This window comes from Molossus molossus, unplaced genomic scaffold, assembly GCF_014108415.1.
Source record: "Molossus molossus isolate mMolMol1 unplaced genomic scaffold, mMolMol1.p scaffold_m16_p_8, whole genome shotgun sequence".
Classification (NCBI taxonomy): Eukaryota; Metazoa; Chordata; class Mammalia; order Chiroptera; family Molossidae; genus Molossus; species Molossus molossus.
Window position 1 is genome coordinate 40,038,236 of NW_023425402.1, and position 19,852 is coordinate 40,058,087.

Below are 19,852 nucleotides of genomic sequence, written 5' to 3' on the forward strand. Positions count from 1 at the left end.
CCACAGATGATATCTGGACAACAAATCATTCAAAATAGAAAATACCTACTTATTTAACAATTAATGAAGTTATTGGTAAGGATGTTCCTGGGCAGTATGCAGTGTCACTGTGAGTTTCTTTTTACACTGCAAGGAGCATGTATTCCAACGCAACTAAACATGAAATAACGTGTTAAAATATAGGAAAGATACTAACTAAATTGAAGACTGTCAGTAGTGTCCTCAGGCACCTGACAGAAGCAAACGAGAATCTATGTCAGCATAAACCTTTAAGCAAAGGGTAGAAAAGACAATAGTAATAATGTATAACAGGTTTAAAGGACTTGAATACAATTCACAATCCCATCAGGAGGGTAGCAGGGAATGTAACTGCAGTACAATTTAAGTTCTCTCATGAGGAAAAGCACCCAATTCAGGTCACTTTGCACATGTGATTTTCTTTAGGGACCTCTTGATTTTGATAGTGAATTTCTGGTAAAGTTTTTTGCAAATTGTTGTAGTGAATGGATGAGATTTTGTATAGCAAGAGCTAAGTGTACATCTTTCAAAGGTTTTTTAAGAATTACATGAAATATTTATTTTCTGTAAAGAACCAACTTTATATTCATGAATAGTATTGAATATTTTTATATTTGAAATAAGTAGATAGATATCATTGTTGTCATTAAATTCACCATAAATTTATATGCTTGTTTTGCTTGTGAACTTTCTTTCGTACCTGTCATCTGTTTTTTTACGATTCAGTAATGTTATTGCTTGCCAATTTGGTGAAAATGTAATAAGAGAGAGGCCTCCCCAAACTGTCATATCAAAGTGTCATTCTCATCAACCATGAGCAAGAACCTGCTGTCCTGCAGCTACAAAGATGACCATTATTCCTTGCAACTGCTCTTAATAAGGCACTTACATCATATCAGTTTGTCTGGTGCCCCAGATAATTTTCCAAAAGTGTTACCTCAGGGGATGAAAAACTGTTTAGATTGTTAGTGTCTGGTTTAAAAAATTCGAGAAAAATTGGTCGCCTATCTCAAACCCCTCTGCATTGTTTCAGATGTCTGCTTGAAAACAGCTTTGTATATTCATTATGACCTTTATGGAAATATGTATCTAATTTGAAATGAGATAAATGTGGTTTCTGTATCATAGATCAAATATATGGTTGGCAAATGGTTCCGAGTTCTACAGAGTCTGTCATTGCTACTGCACAGCCACTGTGTCGTTGGCTCAGGTGATAGTGACAGAGATAGAGTGAAACATGGGAGAATCCTATGATCTCTTACAGCAGCAAACAGTATCTACAAATTATGCAAAGGAATATTCTGGTTAATAGTTGAGTAGTTTTTTTCCCCTTTGTATGGGAAATCTTTGCAGTATTATGCATATACATAATTTAGTAATGTAGTACCTCATCAGGCTAAAAAACTAACCTGTTAGTTTAGTTAGTCTCATCCTTTCCATTGTCAATGATTCCTTTTAAAACTAGAATTTTCATTCATATCATCATTTCTGTTTTATACACAGAGCTGTAATTTTTAGCTTCTGTTCGCTTTATAAAATTGCCTTGTGAAATTCTGAGCTCAAGAATATATATTTGGCCCAGACAGTGTGGCTCAGTAGTTGAGCATCGACGCATGCACCAAGAGGTCACCAGTTCAATTCCTGGTCAGGGCACATGCCCAGGTTGTGGGCAGAATCACAGTGAGGGGCATGCAGGAGGCAGCCAGTTGATGTTCTTGCTCATCGATGCTTCTCTCTCTCTTTTCCTCTCTCTCTAAAAATCATAGGTAAAAAAAAAAGAATATATATTTGGCCCTGGCCAGTTTGCTTCAACGTTTAGAGTATCAGCCCAAGGACCAAAGGGTCATGGGTTTGATTCCCAGTCAAGGGCATGTACCTGTGTTGCAGGTTCCATTCTCGGCCCCAGTCAGGGTCATGTGGGAGGCAACCAATCAATGCGTCTCTCTCACATCGATGTTTCTCTCTCTCCCTCTTTTTCTGTCTTTCTCCCCCTCTCTCTTCCTTTCCTTTTCCTTCTATCTCCCTCCCTCTTTCCCTCTCTCCGGTCCACTTTATCTGAAAATCAATAGAAAAATATCCTTAGGCGAGGATTAACAACAACAAAGAATATATATTTTGTAATTACATGTTAAAGGACACTTCCTCAGGTCCCAGAAAACAAAAGTTGGATACAGTTTGGAAGAGCAGAAGCAAGCTTACCAAAAGAGTGCTAAAATGCTAAGAAACTGAGCAAATTGAGGAAATATAAAATACCAGTATGGAAAAACTAAATTTACCTCTGTTTATTGATAGTTGACTAATTAATGCATGTGTGGTTTAACTCTACCTCATTAATTAATTCATTTATTACACAAACATTTATTGAGTACTTTTAGTTTCATATACTTCACTAGTACAAATAGATTTGCTCAATAATACAAGAAAAAATATACAGAAAATTTAAAAGAAAAAAAAATCAAAGACTAAGATCAGTATATACCATTGTGCCAAAAAGTAATTAATTATGAACTGGGAAGTTCTCAATTGTTCCAAAGAGTGGGGAGAGAGATGGAAGACCATACAAGTCTCTTTTCATGTAAACAATGTATCTTCAGCCTTATGTAACAGATATAGTACAAGACACCAAGAATTCAGAGAAAAAATCTAAGTGTTGAGATATCAGTGTAAAATAATTGATCATCCAGAATTAGAGCATTATCTGTCCATTTCTCTCACAAAGCCCACACATGCACATACACATGCACACACACATATTCATAATGTATAGTTTTAGTTGTTTCTTGTCATTACCAAGCTAATAATACCACCCTAAGTTAAGGCATGTATTATATATGATCTCTGCTAAAATGACTTATTGTTTACAAATAGCAACATATTAAAAATAATAAAATAATCCAAGAACTGTATGCTAAGGAAAACATAAATGTCAAAACTTATGGAATACAAGAAGTATAACCTTGAAAGAAAGTTAGAGCTCTAAATATTTATGTTAGTAAATAAAAACCGCTTTGAATTAAAAATCTAGCCTGGCTGATGTGGCTCAGTGGTTGAGCATCAACCTATACACCAAGAGGTCTCTGGTTTGATTCCGGTCAGGGCACATGCCTGGGTTGCAGGCTCAATTCCCCACTAGGGGGCGTGCAAGAGGCAGCCAATTGATGTTGATACTCCTCTCATCAATGCTTCTATCTCTCCCTCTCCTTTCCCTCTCTAAAAAATTAAAAAAAAAAAAAAATCTAATTATCCAACGTAAGAACTTAGCAAGAGAAAAACATAAGGCCAAAATTATAAGAAAAAAATAAGAGCAGAAATCAGTAAAACAGAAGTAGAGGATGGAAAGTGGATGTTCAACAAAGTCGATAAAGGTAATGATATTTTTTTTAAAGTCTGAGGAAAAAACTCTGTCATTATTGGTCAAGTGAAAAAAGAAGACAAATAATATCATGAATAAAAAAGAGGGTGTAGAACAAGTTAGAAATAATACAAAGATAATAAAACAACACTATCAACTATATCACAATTGGGAAAACTTAGAAAAATTAAATTAATGGGAGAAAAAAGTAACTATAAGAACTGACTCATGATAAAATGCAAACATTAATAGCTCTATTCCTGTTAAAGAAATTGAGCAGCTGTTAAAAAATTATTCTTAAAAGAAAATACCAGGCCTACATTATTTTACAAGTTATAACAAATGTTTAAGAAAGAAAATTTCTTTCAAATTTTCTAGACAATGGAAAAAACATGAAAATCCTCTACCTAATTTTTAAATAAATGTACCAAAATGAAAGTCATTATGAGAAAAAGAAGCACATACCTGTTGTCATCATACAGAGAAAAGAAAAAACCACAAAGAAGTTATTAGCGAATAAAATCTAGTCAATACAAAAACTGATTCACTTCAGTCACATTAGGACTAGTTTACATCTAAAATAATGGTTCAATTTTAGGAATCTATAAATGTAACTAATATGTTAACATATAAAAAATCATATCAAATCAATAGATTCAGGAAAAAACATTTTATTTATTTATTTATTTATTTATTTATTTATTTATTTATTTATTTATTTTCCTCACCTGAGGACATTTTTCCATTTTTTGTTCAGATGGAGTGGGAGAGAGAGAGGGAGAGAGAGAGAAACATCGACGTGAAAGGGACACATCAAGTGGCTGCCACCCGCACGACTCAACCAGGGCCGGGACAAACCACAACTGAGGCACATGCCCTTAGCGGGAACCAAACCCGGGTCTCTCTGGACCGCAGGCCGTCACTCTAACCACTGAGCCAAACCGGCCAGGGCAGAAAAAATCATTTGATAAAATTCAACACCAAGTCACAAAAATCATTCTTTGGAACTTAAGATTGAAACATAATTTTGTTTACCTAATAAGTTGATTCTATTTTTTAAAAAACATATAATTATTGGGGAAAAATGAGAGTTCTAAAAATGTGGAATGATGAAATAAATTTTATAACCACCTCTTACATCTACATTTTAATAGAACTTCTAGGCAAACATTAAGAAGATAATTTTAAAATATATGTTTGGGGAATGAGAATGTATAGTTATATATAACATTAATTTATATAGAAAATCTTAGAAACTCTACAAATAAATTATTAAAAATAATGGGAATATTTATCAGAGTGTTGAATATAAGATTAATGTATTAGGGCAAACCATATTAAATTTGCTATTATTTGATCATTTTTGACATGTAAACATTAAATTTCTTAAGGTTAAAATGAATACAGAGTCTATTATGTTCCTAAATATCACAAATAAAAAACAAGAAAAAATTTCTTTGACACATTTACAGTAGTCATAAAGAATATCAGGTGTCTTAAAATATAGCTGACAAATATTGTGTAAGACTTCCACAAAGAAAAGTGTAAAAATTTTTAAAAATTAATTAATTAATTTATTTTTGTTACAGATGTTTCTCCTTTTTCCCCCCACTGTTATCCCCCTCCCCTTCCTCCCCGCCTTGTCCCCAGCTTTGTTGTCCATGTCTATTGTTCATGCATACATGCATGTAAGTTCTGTGGTTTATCTCCCCCTGCCCTCTTCTGGGGATTGTCAGTCTGTGCCCCACTTCCACGTCTCTGGGACTACCCTGTTCCTCAGACTGTTATGTTCATTATATTCCACAAATAATGAGATCATGTGGTATTTGTCTTTCTCTGCTTGTCTTGTTTCGCTTAGGATAATACTCTCTAGGTCCTCCCATGTCGTCTCAAAGGATAAGAGATCTTTCTTTCTTACAGCTGCATAGTACTCCATTGTGTATATGTACCACTGCTTTTTTATCCATTTGTCTACTGATGGGCATTTGGGCTGTTTCCAGATCTTAGCTATTGTAAATAGTGCTGCTATGAACATAGGGGTACATATATTCTTTCTGATTGGTGTTTCAGGCTTCTTAGGGTACATTCCTAGAAGCGGGATCACTGGGTCAAATGGTAGTTCAATTTTTAATTTTTGAGGTAACACCATAGTGTTTTCCATAGTGGCTGCACCAGTCTGCACTCCCACCAGCAGTGCACTAGAGTCCCCTTTTCTCCACACCCTCGCCAACACTTGTTGTTTGATGATTTGTTGATGGCAGCCATTCTGACAGGTGTGAGGTGATACCTCATTGTTGTTTTAATTTGCATCTCTCTGATGATTAGTGATCTTCATATGTCTCTTAGCCATTTGTATGTCCTGTTTGGAGAGGTGTTTATTTAGTTCCTCTGCCCATTTTTAATTGGGTTCTTTGTCTTCCTTTTGTTGAGTTGTATGAGCACTCTATATATATTGGAAATTAACCCCTTATCTGATATATCATTGGCAATTATGCTCTCCCATACAGTGGGTAGCCTTTCCATTTTGGTGATTGTTTCTTTTGTTGTGCAGAAGCTTGTGAGTTTGATGTAGTCCCATGTGTTCATTTTGTCCTTTGTTTCTGTTGCCTTAGGTGATGTATCAGTGAAAATTCTGCTCCATATGATGTCCGAAATTTTGTTGCCTACAGTTTCTTATAGGATTTTTATGGATTCATGAGTCACATTTAAGGCTTTTATCCATTTTGAGTTTATCCTTGTGTATGGTATAAGTTGATGGTCTATTTTCATTTTTTGCATATAGCTGTCCAATTTTCCCAACACCATTTATTAAAGAGGCCATCTTTACTTTGCTGTATGCTCTTGCCACCTTTGTCAAATATGAATTGAACATATTGCCTTGGGTCCATTTCTGGGTTCTCTGTTCTGTTCCACTGGTCTATATGCCTGTTCTTGTGCCAATACCAGGCTGTTTTGATTACAGTGGCTTTACAGTATAACCTGAAATCTGGTAATGTGATCCTTCCAACTTAGTTCTTTTTTTCCAAGATTGCTGTGGCTGTGAAATTCTTAATATATGACAAAGGATACCTAAATAAATGGGAATTTGTATCATGATCTTAAGAAGACTTAATACCATAAAACTGTCCATTCTGTTCAATTTATGAATTAGATTGGGATTTAATGCAATGCCAATTAAAGCATTATGAAATTCAATTAAAGTGTTGTACAATTTTCTATAGAGAAGTAAACATCTGAGAATAGCTAGGACATTTCTGAGAAAAACTACAGGAAGCAGAGAATTATCCTACTAAGTATCCATTATTATAAAATTATGTGAATAAAATAGTGTGGTACTAATCCAGAGATTTTCTTTTGAAAAGGCCAATGAAATAGTCTTGATCATATAGAATATACCTTTTGCATTTTCAAAATTTTGGTATATGACAAAAGCAACATTTCAGATCATAGGAGGAAAAAAACTAGTGGATACATGGAATAGGAAAAAAGTTATATTTAAAAAGATGAAATTGGACTCCTACATCAAACTATATATAAAGATCAATTCAGATTAGATATTTAAGTGTCAAACAGCAAAGCTTAAAAATAAAAGTAAATGTCTTAGATATTGGGATAAAGAAAATTATTTAAAACAACACACACAGGCTTTTTTTCCGTGGGGCTGCAGCCACTGGGTAAGCCAAGATGGGTGCTTACAAGTACCTCCAGGAGCCATGGAGGAAGAAGCAGTCTGATGTAATGAGCTTCCTTCTCCCGGTGCGCTGCGGGCAGGACCGCCAGCTCTCTGCGCTCCACAGGGTCCCGCGCCACACCAGGCCCGATAAAGCACGTAGGCTGGGATACAAGACCAAGCAAGGTTATGTCATATATCGGATTCGTGTGCGCCGTGGTGGCCGCAAAGGCCCTGTTCCTCGGGGTGCGTCCTACTGCAAGCCTGTCCATCACGGTGTTAACCAGCTCAGGTTTGCGCCAAGTCTTCGGTCTGTTGCTGAGGAGCGAGCTGGACGCCACTGTGGGGCTCTGGGAGTCCTGAATTCTTACTGGGTTGGTGAAGATTCCACATACAAATTCTTTGAGGTTATCCTCATTGATCCATTCCATAAAGTATCAGAAGGAATCGTGACACCCAATGGATCACCAGTCCAGTCCACAAGCACAGGGAGATGCGAGGGCTGCAAGAGCCCTGGCCTTGGAGAGGGCCACAGGTTCCACCACACTAGGTGGTTCTCGCCTTGCAGCCCGGAGAAGGCGCAGTACTCTCCAGCTCCACCGTTACCGGTAATACAAGTAAGGTTTGTAAAATTCTTACCTAGTAAACAATTTAGGACAGTCTTGTCTGCTTAAAAAAAAAACAACAAAAACAAAACATACACACACACATCTCTAAAGGAAAATATTGCTAAATGTTACAGTGCTAAAAGTGAGAACATTTATTAGGAGAAAATTTGTATAAATTAATAGATGACATAAACTAGAAAAGATATTGTACATACAATAAACAATGTTAATATCAAGAATATCAAAAGAACTGCAAACCAGTAAACAAATATAACCTCATAGAATTGGCGAAATACATTAAAAACATTTAATAGGAGAGGAAGCATTAATAGCCAATAAATACATGAAGAGCTGTTCAATATCCCTAGTGATTACAGACACGCAAAGCTAGACTACATGGAGATCAATTTTTACACTCATTTGATTGGCAAAAATTTAAAAATCTGATAATATCAAGAGGATATTTATACAACAGTTTGCTTATATCTTGTTGCTGGGAGGTTTAAAAAGTTCAGTCAATTTTGCAAAACCTATGGTGCTCTCTTCTAAAATTGAATACTCACATGCCCTATGACACTAAAGAATCTATAAGCCTATATTCAAGAGAAAACTTGGCAAATTTACAATATGAAACCTGTACAAGAATATTCATAACAGCACATTTTATATAGTACGAACATAGAAATAATTCAGAAGCCCAGCGAAGAGAGAGAAGATGGTGAGCTACCCACATAGTGTGGTATGCTGTCTTGACACAGTCGATGGTTACAAAGCAGACAAAATGAATGAAGTACAGCGGTATGTAACCATATCACTGCATGATATATTGTATGAAAAGCACCCTGCCCTCAAACAACGAACATGATATTCGTTTTCCCCATAAAACAAATTTCAAAACAACTAAAACAACAACAACAAAATAACCACTCTACAGTAATACATATACTTACAATAAAATATACAAAGATAAGGAATTACCTAATGACATAGGATTCAGGATGCTTATAATCCAGGAAGAGGGAGATAGGGGTCTAAAATGAGAAAACCAAATAGTTACATATAGGTAATTGTTAGTGTGCTCACTTTTATTTTAAGTGGTTGGTTTTCTAGTGCTTATTATCTTCACCAAAATAAAATATATATATACCATCATCAAGGATAATACAATTATGTGCACCTGAGTCCAAAGAAAATGTTTTTAATTAATGTAATTTTCTAGAGAGAAAAACTGAAAATTTGCTAAAGCTCATCCCTGAACCTTCAGCTAATTGAATAGCTATATGGAATAGTATTTGTCCAGGAAATTTAAATATTGCTTGATTTTATAAGTATAAAAATCTCTCATGATTAAGTGAAAAATTACTTATAAATGACAACTATTATTAATTTTTGGAGCACCTAATCTATACACTGATTAATCCCTAGAAAACAGAATTACAGATGTAATGAATGGCTTTTGCTATATAGAACTTTTTGTCTCTATTTTTGCCTTATTTAGACAACAAACACTGTCAGTATAGGATGAATAATGCACATATAATAAATATTACTTTTAAAGTCATTGTGGAATTAGATAGATTGAACCACTTTTATTTTATATCAAAAATCTTTAACCACTATAATCCACTTTTATGTAGTATTTTAAGTCTTTGCTTTGAATATGAAAATGCTTAATTGAATTGACGTAATGAGAGGCCCTTCTGAGAAATTGATGTTTGTTTGACCTCAGGACCCTGAGCATTTCTTTGTTTAAAATTCTGAGATGATTCTGTGGAAAGTGCATATTTCCAGTAATTAATTTTCATTTGATGAGCTTTAATTTCTAAAGTCACCCAGGGACAGCTAAGGAGCACAAGAATATATATATATATATCTATATATATTCACACATACACACATATATATGCATTTATATGGATACATAAATATATATAATTACATGTATCTCTATATAAATACTATTCATTCTTTGGGGTGGGGAAATGGTTGGTTGAAATTATTTGACTTCCTCGGGCAGCAACGTCCCAATTTCTTGTCAGTAATCAGAATCAGTCAGTGGTGCTCCTATATCTTGCCTGTTGGTTCAGTGCCAATGAAGATCCCCAGATGATCAGAGAAAGTCTTGGCTTCCAATTTGATACTGTCATGATTGTTTTTCCTGGTGGAAGACTTCCTCAGTCAAGAATGAGGTCATTCAAATCTATTGGTTTTATGGTGAAGGAACTCTTAAGGGATTTTGAAGTACCTTGTGCCTGGCAATAGAAGGGAACTATTAAAGTTATTTGTAGACTTAAAAAAAAATATTTTTTTCTCTATTGATTTTAGAGAAAGAGGAAGGCAGAAGGAGAGAGAGATAGAAACATCAATGAGAGAGAACATAAATTGGACGCCTCCTGTATGCCCCCCACTGGGGATTTTGCCCACAAGGGGATTTGGCCCACAACCTGGGCATGTACCCTTACCGGTTATCGAACCAGTGACCTCTTGGTGCATGGGTCGACACTCAACCACTGAGCCACACCGGCCGGGCTAAAACTATCTCTAGACTTTTAAAGAGTTAAAAGAGGGAGAATTTACTGGAACCCTAGAACTATATCTGTGACTGTAGGAGAGGAATGTTCCTTAAGAGCAATGATCTTAAATAGCAGAATATAGGTACATCTAACCTGTGTCCTGCAGAGAGGGAGCTGCCTAATGTCTCATATCTTACCAATGTCATCCATTGGCTGAATACAACTAGTAGGCCACTGATGTAATATATAATGGTAGCCTCCTGGAGCACAGAGTATGTAGGGTAGGACAGAGCAGACATAGCATTTGGATAGCAGATGAAGAATATTTAATAGAGCCTAACTCCTTGTTGGATAAGCTAGTTTTCTACTCATCATTGAGGCAGAAATGTTCACATTTTTGGATTCTAAACATAACACCCAGAAAGAGCAAGAAGTTCCCTTGACATCAGTGTAAGAATAACTTCTGAATCCTGTCCCAGAATTTTCATTAGGCGATTCAAAGTGGGAATTCCCATTACCTTCAAAGGAAACCTGTGGTAGTTTATTTTATGTCAGCTTGAGTGGATCACATCCAGATATCTGGGGGAACATTATTTTTCCTATGTCTATGAGGGTGTTTCTACAAGAGATTAGCCATTTGAATCGGTAGATTTAGTGAAGCACATTGCCTTCCCCAAAGTGAGTGGGATTTATCCAATCCCCTGAGGACTTGAAGGGGTGGGGAGGTGGAGGAAGGGAGTATTCAGTCTCTCTCTGCTTTACTGCTGAGCTAGAACAAGTCTCCTACTGCCCTCAGTGCTCCTGGCTCTCAGGCCCCAGACTGAAATCTATAGCATCTGCTCTCTGGCTCTCAGGACTTTGAACTATACCACAGGCCTTACTGGGCCTAGAGGTTGCAGACAGCAAAGTGTGGGACGTTCCAGGTTCCATAATCATGTGAACTAACACCTTATAATAAATCTATTTTTATATATCTGTACATACACACACACATGCACATACACACACACACAATTGGGTTCTGTTTTTCCAAAGAAACCTGACTAATAAACATTATCCCTCACAGGGGATATTTATGTCTCCCAAACAGACTAATGGTATTGGTATCCATAGACCAAGTAATGGAGAACTTTTCCTCTCAATTTCCTTTCATAATGTACAATGTGAGGGATTATCAACTTCTATTTTTTTAACATTTCTTGCAACAGGTTGTCGTGGCTGATATGTTGGAAGGCAGAACATTACATACAGTTTTGAAACTATGGTGTCCCTGCTCATTACTATATGACCTACAGTGTCTCCCATGGCAGGACTATACATGCTCTCCACTGATGCTACGTCGAGGTGAAGACTCAAGAGCCTTTGTGTGTGTTTTCACTAGCTCTCAAGCCCCTTTTCACAGCTCATTGCAATTCAGAATGTTTTTTCTTTCAGCCTAGATCCCAGAATGAAGACAGTGTAGTGAGTGGAATCTCAGCCAGAGCAGAGCTACTGTTGACATGTAACACGAGCAAGGAATAAACCTTTGTTGTTCTGATTCTCTGAGACTGCCAAAAGCTGGCTACATGACAGATGTTGCTAATTGTTCGTGACCCTGTTTCCCACGGAGTTCAGACACAGATCCTTTGCAGTACTTTTCTTTTTTTTTCTTTATTTTTTCTTTATTTAAATTTTTAATTTATTTTTTTGTTATAGATGTTTCTCCTTTTTTACCCCATTGGCACCCCCCTCCCAACCCCACCCCTGCCCCATCCCCGGCTTTGTTGTCCATGTCTATTGGTTATGTATACATGCATATAAGTTCTGTGGTTTATCTCTTCCCACCCCCCCCCACCCCCTCTTCTGAGGGATGTCGGTCTGTGCCCTACTTCCATGTTTCTGGGTCTACCGTATTCCTCAGACTGTTACGTTCATTATATCCCACAAATAAGTGAGATCATGTGGTATTTGTTTTTTTCTCCTTGGCTTATTTAATTTAGGATAATACTTTCCAGGTCCCTCCATGACATCTCAAAGAATAAGAGATCTTTCTTTCTTACAGCTGCATAATACTCCATTGTGTATATGTACCACTGCTTTTTTATCCATTTGTCGACTGATGGACACTTGGGCTGTTTCCAGATTTTAGCTATTGTAAATAGTGCTGCTATGAACACGGGGGTACATATATTCTTCCTGATTGGGGTTTTAGGCTTCTTAGGGTATATTCCTAGAAGCGGGATCACTGGGTCAAATGGAGGTTCAATTTTTAATTATTTGAGGCAACACCATAGTGTTTTCTATAGTGGCTGCACCAGTCCGCATTCCCACTAGCACTGTATTAGAGTCCCCTTTTCTCCACACCCTCGCCAACACTTGTTGTTTGATGATTTGTTGATGGCAGCCATTCTGACAGGTGTGAGGTGATACCTCATTGTTGTTTTAATTTGCATCTCTCTGATGATTAGTGATGTTGAGCATTTCTTCATATGTCTCTTAGCCATTTGTATGTCCTGTTTGGAGAGGTGTCTATTTAGTTCCTCTGCCCATTTTTAATTGGGTTCTTTGTCTTCCTTTTGTTGAGTTGTATGAGCACTCTATATGTATTAGAAATTAACCCCTTATCTGATATATCATTGGCAATTATGCTCTCCCATACAGTGGGTAGCCTTTCCATTTTTATGATTGTGTCTTTTGTTGTGCAGAAGCTTGTGAGTTTGATGTAGTCCCATGTGTTCATTTTGTCCTTTGTTTCTGTTGCCTTAGGTGATGTATCAGTGAAAATTCTGCTCCGTATAATGTCTGAAATTTTGTTGCCTACATTTTCTTCTAGAATTTTTATGGCTTCACTGGTCACATTTAAGTCTTTTATCCATTTTGAGTTTATTTTTTTGTATGGTTTAAGTTGATGGTTTAGTTTTATTATTTTTTGCATGTAGCTCTCCGATTATCCCAACACCATTTATTAAAGAGGCTGTCTTTACTCTACTGTATGCTCTTGCCACCTTTGTCAAATATTAATAGAGCATATTGCCTTGGGTCCATTTCTGGGTTTTCAGTTCTATTCCACTGTTCTATATGCCTGTTCTTGTGCCTGTATCAGTCTGTTTTGATTATAGTCGCTTTGTAGTATAACCTGATATCTGGTATTGTGATCCCACTACTTTGGCCTTCTTTTTCAAAATTGCTGTGGCTATTCGGGGACGTTTTTGGTTCCATATGAATTTTTGAAGTATTTGTTCTAGTTCTGTGAAATACGTCATTGGTATTTTGATAGGGATTGCATTGAATCTATAGATTGCTTTGGGTAGTATGGACAATTTAATGATGTTAATTCTTCCAATCCATGAACAAGGTATGTGCTTCCACTTTTTTATATCTTCCTCTATTTCTTTTTCAATGTCCTGTAGTTTTCTGCGAATAGGTCCTTTACTTCTTTGATTAAGTTTATTCCTAGGTATCTTAATTTTTTTGCTGCGATGGTAAATGGGATTGTTTTTTCAGTTTCTCTTTCTGTGAGTTCATCATTGGTGTATAAGAATGCCATCGATTTCTTGACGTTAATTTTGTATCCTGCTACTTTTCCAAATTCATTTATTAAGTCTAGTAGATTTTTTATGGAGTTTTTAGGGTTTTCTATGTATAGTATCATGTCATAGGCAAATAATGACAGTTTCACTTCCTCCTTTCCAATTTGGATCCCTTTTATTTTTTCCTCATGTCTGATTGCTGAGGCTAAGACTTCCAGTACTACTCCAGTACTAAGACTTCCAGTTAAATAAGAGTCGTGAAAGTGGACATCCCCGTCTTGTTCCTGTTCTTAATGGAAATGTTTTTAGTTTCTGCCCATTGAGTATGGTGTTGGCTATCGGTCTTTCATATATGGCCTTTATTATGTTGAGATATGATCCCTCTATTCCCACATTGCTGAGCATTTTTATCAGAAGTGGATGCTGGATTTTGTAAAATGCTTTTTCAGCATCTATTGATATGATCATGTAATTTTATTCTTTATTTTGTTTATGTGGTGTATCACATTTATTGATTTGCAAATATTGTACCAGTCTTGCATCTCTGGAATGAATTCCACTTGGTCATGGTGAATAATTTTTTTTGATGTATTGCTGGATCTGATTTGCTAGTATTTTGTTCAGGATTTTGGCGTCTATGTTCATCAGGGATATTGACCTGTAGTTTTCTTTCTTTGTAGTGTCTTTTTCTGATTTTGGAATTAGAATTATGCTGGCTTCATGGAACGTGTTTGGAAGACTTCCTTCTTCTTGAATTTCTTGAAATAGTTTGAGGAGAATGGGTGTTAATTCCTTTTTGAATGTTCAGTAAAACTCCCCTGTGAAGCCATCCGGGCTTGGGCTTTTGTTTGCTGGGAGAGTCTTGATTACATCTTCAATTTCCTTAGTTGTTATTGGTCTGTTCAAGTTTTCTATCTCTTCTCGGTCCAGTTTTGGGAGACTATGTGTTTCTAAAAATTTGACCATTTCCCTTAGATTGTCGAATTTGTTGCATATAGTTGTTCATAATAGCTGTTAACAATCTTTTGTATTTCTGTAGTGTTGGTTGTTACTTCTCCTCTTTCATTTCTGATTTTGTGTATTTGGGTTCTCTCTCTTTGTTTCTTAGTGAGTCTAGCTAAGGGTCCATCAATCTTGTTTATCTTTTCCAAACACCGGCTCTTTGTTTCATTGATCCTTTGAATTGTTTTTTTGGTCTCTATGTCATTTATTTCTGCTCTGATCTTTAGTATTTCCTTCCTTCTACTTGCTCTGGGGTTTTCTTTTTGTTTGCTTTCCAATTCTTTAAGTTGTGAGGTTAGACTCTCAATTAGAGATTTTTCTTGTTTCTTGAGGTAGGCTTGTAGTGCTATGAAGTTCCCTCTCAGAACTGCTTTCGCTGCATCGCATAGATTTTGTGTTGTTATGTGTTAATTTTCATTGGTTTCCAGGAAGTTTTAAATTTCTTTCTTGATCTCCTCAGTAACCCATTTGTTGTTTAATAACATGCTATTTAGCCTCCATGTGTTGAAATGTCTTTGCATGTTCTTGTTGCAATTGATTTCTAGTTTCATGCCACTGTGATATGAGAAGATGCTAGATATGATTTCAATCTTCTTGAACTTGTAGAGATTTAGTTTGTGTCCTATCATGTGGTCTATCTTTGAGAATGTCCCATGTGCACTTGAGAAGAATGTGTATTCTGTAGTTTTGGGTGTAATTCTCTGTAGATATCTATTAAATCCATTTGGTCTAGTGCTTCATTTAGAGTCTCTGTTTCCTTGCTAATTTTTTGTCTAGAGTATCTATCCAGTGCTGTCAACGGGGTGTTGAAGTGCCCTGCTATGATTGTATTCCTGTCTATTCCTCCTTGGAAGTCCTTCAGAAGATTTTAAATATATTTTGGTGCTCTTATATTGGGTGCATATATGTTTATCAAGGTTATATCTTCCTGTTGGATAGATGTTTTCAATATTATGTAGTGGCCCTCTTTGTCTCTAGTTATGGCCTTCATTTTGAAATCTATTTTATCAGATATGAGTATTGCTACTCCAGCTTTTTTTGCTTTCCATTTGCTTGGAAAATTTTTTTCCATCCCTTCACTTTCAACCTATGTGAGTCTTTTGTTGTGAGGTGTGTCTCTTGTAAACAACATATAGATGAGTCATGCTTTCTTATCCAATCAGCTACTCTGTGTCCTTTTATGGGAGCATTCAATCCATTTACATTTAAGGTGATTATTGATATGTACTTATTTATTGCCATTTTTGTTTAGTGTGGTTCTATTTTTCTTCCCATTTCTCCTGCTAATTACAGCAGCCCTTTTACCATTTCTTGCAGTGGTGTTTTGGTGCTAATATATTCCCTTAGACTTTTTTTTTTTTTGTCTGGGAAGCTCTTTATTTGACCTTCTATTTTGAATGATAGCCTTGCTGGGTAGAGTAGTCTTGGATTCAGATCCTTGTTTTTCATGACCTTGATTACTTCATGCCATTCCCTTCTGGCCTGTAGTGTTTCTTGTGAGAAGTCAGCTGAGAGCCTTATGGGGTTTCCTTTGTAGGTAACCAGTTGCTTATCTCTTGCTGCTTTTAGGATTCTCACTTTGTCTTGAATTTTTGGCCCTTTGATTACTATGTGTCTTGGTGTGGGCCTGTTTGGGTTCTTCTTACTTGGGGCTCTCTGTGCTTCTTGAACTTGAATGCCTTCTTCCTTCACCAAATTAGGGAATTTTTCTGTCACTATTTTTTTGAATGTATTCTCTATCCCTTGCTCATTTTCTTCTTCTTTGGGGACTCCTATGATGCGAATATTATTATGTTTCCCATTGTCCCATAGTTCTCTTAAGCTGTCTTCCTGTTTTTTAATCATTTTTTCCTTTTGGTTTTCTGATTAATTGATTTTTCCTACCCTGTCTTCTAATTCACTGATCCGGTCCTCAGCTTCCTCTACTCTGCTTTTTAAACCTTCCAATATGTTTTTCATTTCTGATATGTCATTTTTTATCTCTTCTTGATGGTTTTTAATTTCTAATTGGCTTATTTTCAGCGTCTCTATGTCCTTACTCATGCTGTTGTGCTTCCTCAAGATCATGGCTCTGAATTCTAGCTCTGTTAACATGCCTAATTGCTCCACATTGATCTCATCTTCGGTGGAGGTCTCTTGCTCTTTCATTTGGCTTCTGTTTCTGTGTTTCACCATTTTGGCTATCACTGTGGGGTTTGGAGCCTGTCAAGTTTTCCCTGTGGGTGTTGGTGTCCTGCTGTTTGTTGCTCCCTCTCCTGGGTTTAGATGATCAAGGGAGGACCCACGTTAAACACCACTGTCAAGTCTTACTTTCCTGGTTAAAGTTGTTAGCTCAGGAAAGGTACTGTTATCCTCTAGCTTTTTGCCTGGAGGCTAGCAGTTGAGGTTACTTGAGTTTTGGGTTGTCAGTTGATTGAAAAACTCCCTCAGGTGCTTGGCATAAGGGGATTTCACGAGGGTGGGGCAGATGCTGGTTGTTAATGAGCTTCAATTAACACTTCAATGGCCCACAGGGTGGGGTTGGATCTCCGAGGGAGGGGCTGCTGCCTCTCCCCAGAGTCCTGGGAAGGAGCAATATGGACCCTGTCCTGCGTGGCAGCAATTCAGCAAAAGCTCTAGCGCCCTCCAAATCCCGAGTGTCCCGACATAGTTCCAGTCCAGTCTGCCCTCCCGCTGCCGGAGCCCAAGGTGAGTGGCTGTGGCTGTTTTAGCCTCTGTCCGGGCTCTGCGCTGTGGGGCCGCTTCAGAGTGTAACCTGAGGGCGCTGTTCCCAGCTAAGGCGGCTGCTGTCTGTGGGCTCCCAGCCCCCATCTCACGCCTCAGCAATCCTACCGGGATCAAGTCAGTGTCCCTGGTTGTATGGTCCTCACAAGCTGCTTTTCTGTTGCTTTTTCCCATCGATTTGTCTGTGTTATAGTTGTAATTCCAGTTGGTTCTGGGAGACGGTCTGTGTAGCTTCCATTCGCTCCGCCGCTATTTTGGAATCCTTTGGAGTACTTTTCAACAGAGCATTTCAGATATCCAATGTCATTGGATCATAGATGGTTCAAAATTGGAATTGTTGTAGACCAACGAGACAGACCAGACTCAGACTCTGAACTGGGTTCAAATTAAGAGAGCTTTATTATCCGCGCAGTGACTGTCCCATCCTACGCAGAGGAGAGAGCAACCCCGAGCTCAGGGGGAGGGTTGCTTATATAGTTGTCTTAGCCCCTGTTAAGGAATTTGGATTAGGGTATGCGAGCAAGCATGAAGTACAGAAGCAGATATTTGCAGTTAGCTGTTATGCCTGAGGGAACAATCAGTTTCTGTGTACACAAAGCAACGGTTATCTATACAATGCAGTGGTTATCTATTAGCAGACAGTTCTTGCCATTCCCTTAAAATCCAGGGGGCAAGGTCATGTGTTTGTCCTTTACAGAATCTTCTTGGTGATCCTTGTATTATTGCCTGACATTATGCAGGATAGGAGGTAAAATGCTTAAAAGTTGACAGACAATGTTTTTGCTTGCCAGCGTTTGTAACCTTTATAGAAATATATATATATACACAAAAGTACAAAATGATGAATTGCAAATTATCTAATTTTGAGGTTCTTCATGATTTTCTCAAGCCAAAAGTTAATATGAAATAATGTTCAAATTATTGAACCCGATGTAATAAGTATGGTATCACCGAGAATGGTGCCTGGCATATTGCAGGTGCCTAATAAATATTTGTTTGACAAATGATCAATAATTACTAAGTTAGGAAAATTAAGAATATTTCCAGTAAACTAACTTAAGTAGCATATGAAGAAATAATCTATAAAATATTTAAAAACTGAAAAGTGAAAATGTTTTCTATAGATTCTTTCTTTAGAGATAGTATCATTTAACCTAAAATTAAAAAGTCAAAATGAGCCCTGACCGGGTAGCTCAGTTAGTTGGAGCATCATCCCATACACCAAAAGGTTTTGGGTTTCATTCCCAGTCAGGGCACATATCTTGGTTGCAGGTTTGATCCCTGGTCAAGGCGTGTATGGGAGGCAACCAGTTGACATAGATGTTTCTCTCTCTCTTTCTCTCAAATCAATAAGATTTTTTCTGAGAAGGCACATGGCAAAACAAAACAAAAACCATATCCTCAGGTGAGGATAAAAAGCCAAAATGAGAGACCACAAGCGTTTATTTGGTATCAAAGAATTGCAATTCAGGTGCATAGATTTAGGCAGAAACCCAAATATTGTATATAAGAAAGGTTAAAACAGGGAATCATTTAGGGGTCTGGAATGGATTAATTCAACTTACATTATTTCTAATGGAAAAAATGATTCATGTTTTGAACAAATCGTTTCTCAAACAACCTTCCAGAAAGAAAGAAATTTAAGAACTGAGGTTCCACTGTAGTGTTCCCATTACAGAGTAAGGACAAAGGGTTTTTTATGAGAAAAGGAAGGGAATAATTATACGAATAGAAGAAAGAGATTTTTATTGGTGCTAATAAGCTGAGTTACTCTTTACTATACAGTGAGTCCTCACAATGTTGTTAACAGGTTCTGTGACTTTAAGCCAAACGACATATAATCAAACCACTTTACCATAAGATGATTGATATAAATAAGAGTTAAGTCCCTAGGGGTCTCATCAACATTATAATGAAACTATGTTAAACAAAATAACATTATTTGAGGACCTTCTGTACATAAATGGTTACTGATGCTGTCTTCAGAAAGAGAGCCCATAATCATCCATCATTATGGTCACCATGTCTGTCTTTCTGTTAGTTCCAAATAGTTGTTTGGAAGCCACTGGGGGTTTGGCCCAGTCCAAAGGTCTGGCCTGGTTTAAACATTCCAAAGGTTTAATTAAACATCAAGCAATTCCTCTGCAATGGCTGCTCTGTATCCATTTAAAAATGGCCCCACCTATGTCAAGTTTTTGCATACCCCAGATTACTATCACAACTATTGAAACCAGCTTCTAGTTGGAAATTATTAATATCATAAATGGCACTTGTGAAGCACAATGTAAAACTAATATCTATTTATTAGTATGTAATTATTCACTAATTATATTAGTGCAGCTTTTCTGTTTTTATGATAGTTTCAATAATACACATATCAATTGCTGTTAAATTTTGCAACATAGTCCTACATGTTATTTTATTGTATTTTTTTAAATTTAATTAACAGGCTTTAT

General features: G+C 36.8%; 1 pseudogene; it reads left to right on the forward strand.

Moving 5' to 3' along the window:
- The first annotated feature begins 7,054 nt into the window (after nt 1-7,054).
- Nucleotides 7,055-7,652, forward strand: LOC118621777 (annotated as a pseudogene).
- Nucleotides 7,653-19,852: the final 12,200 nt, after the last annotated feature.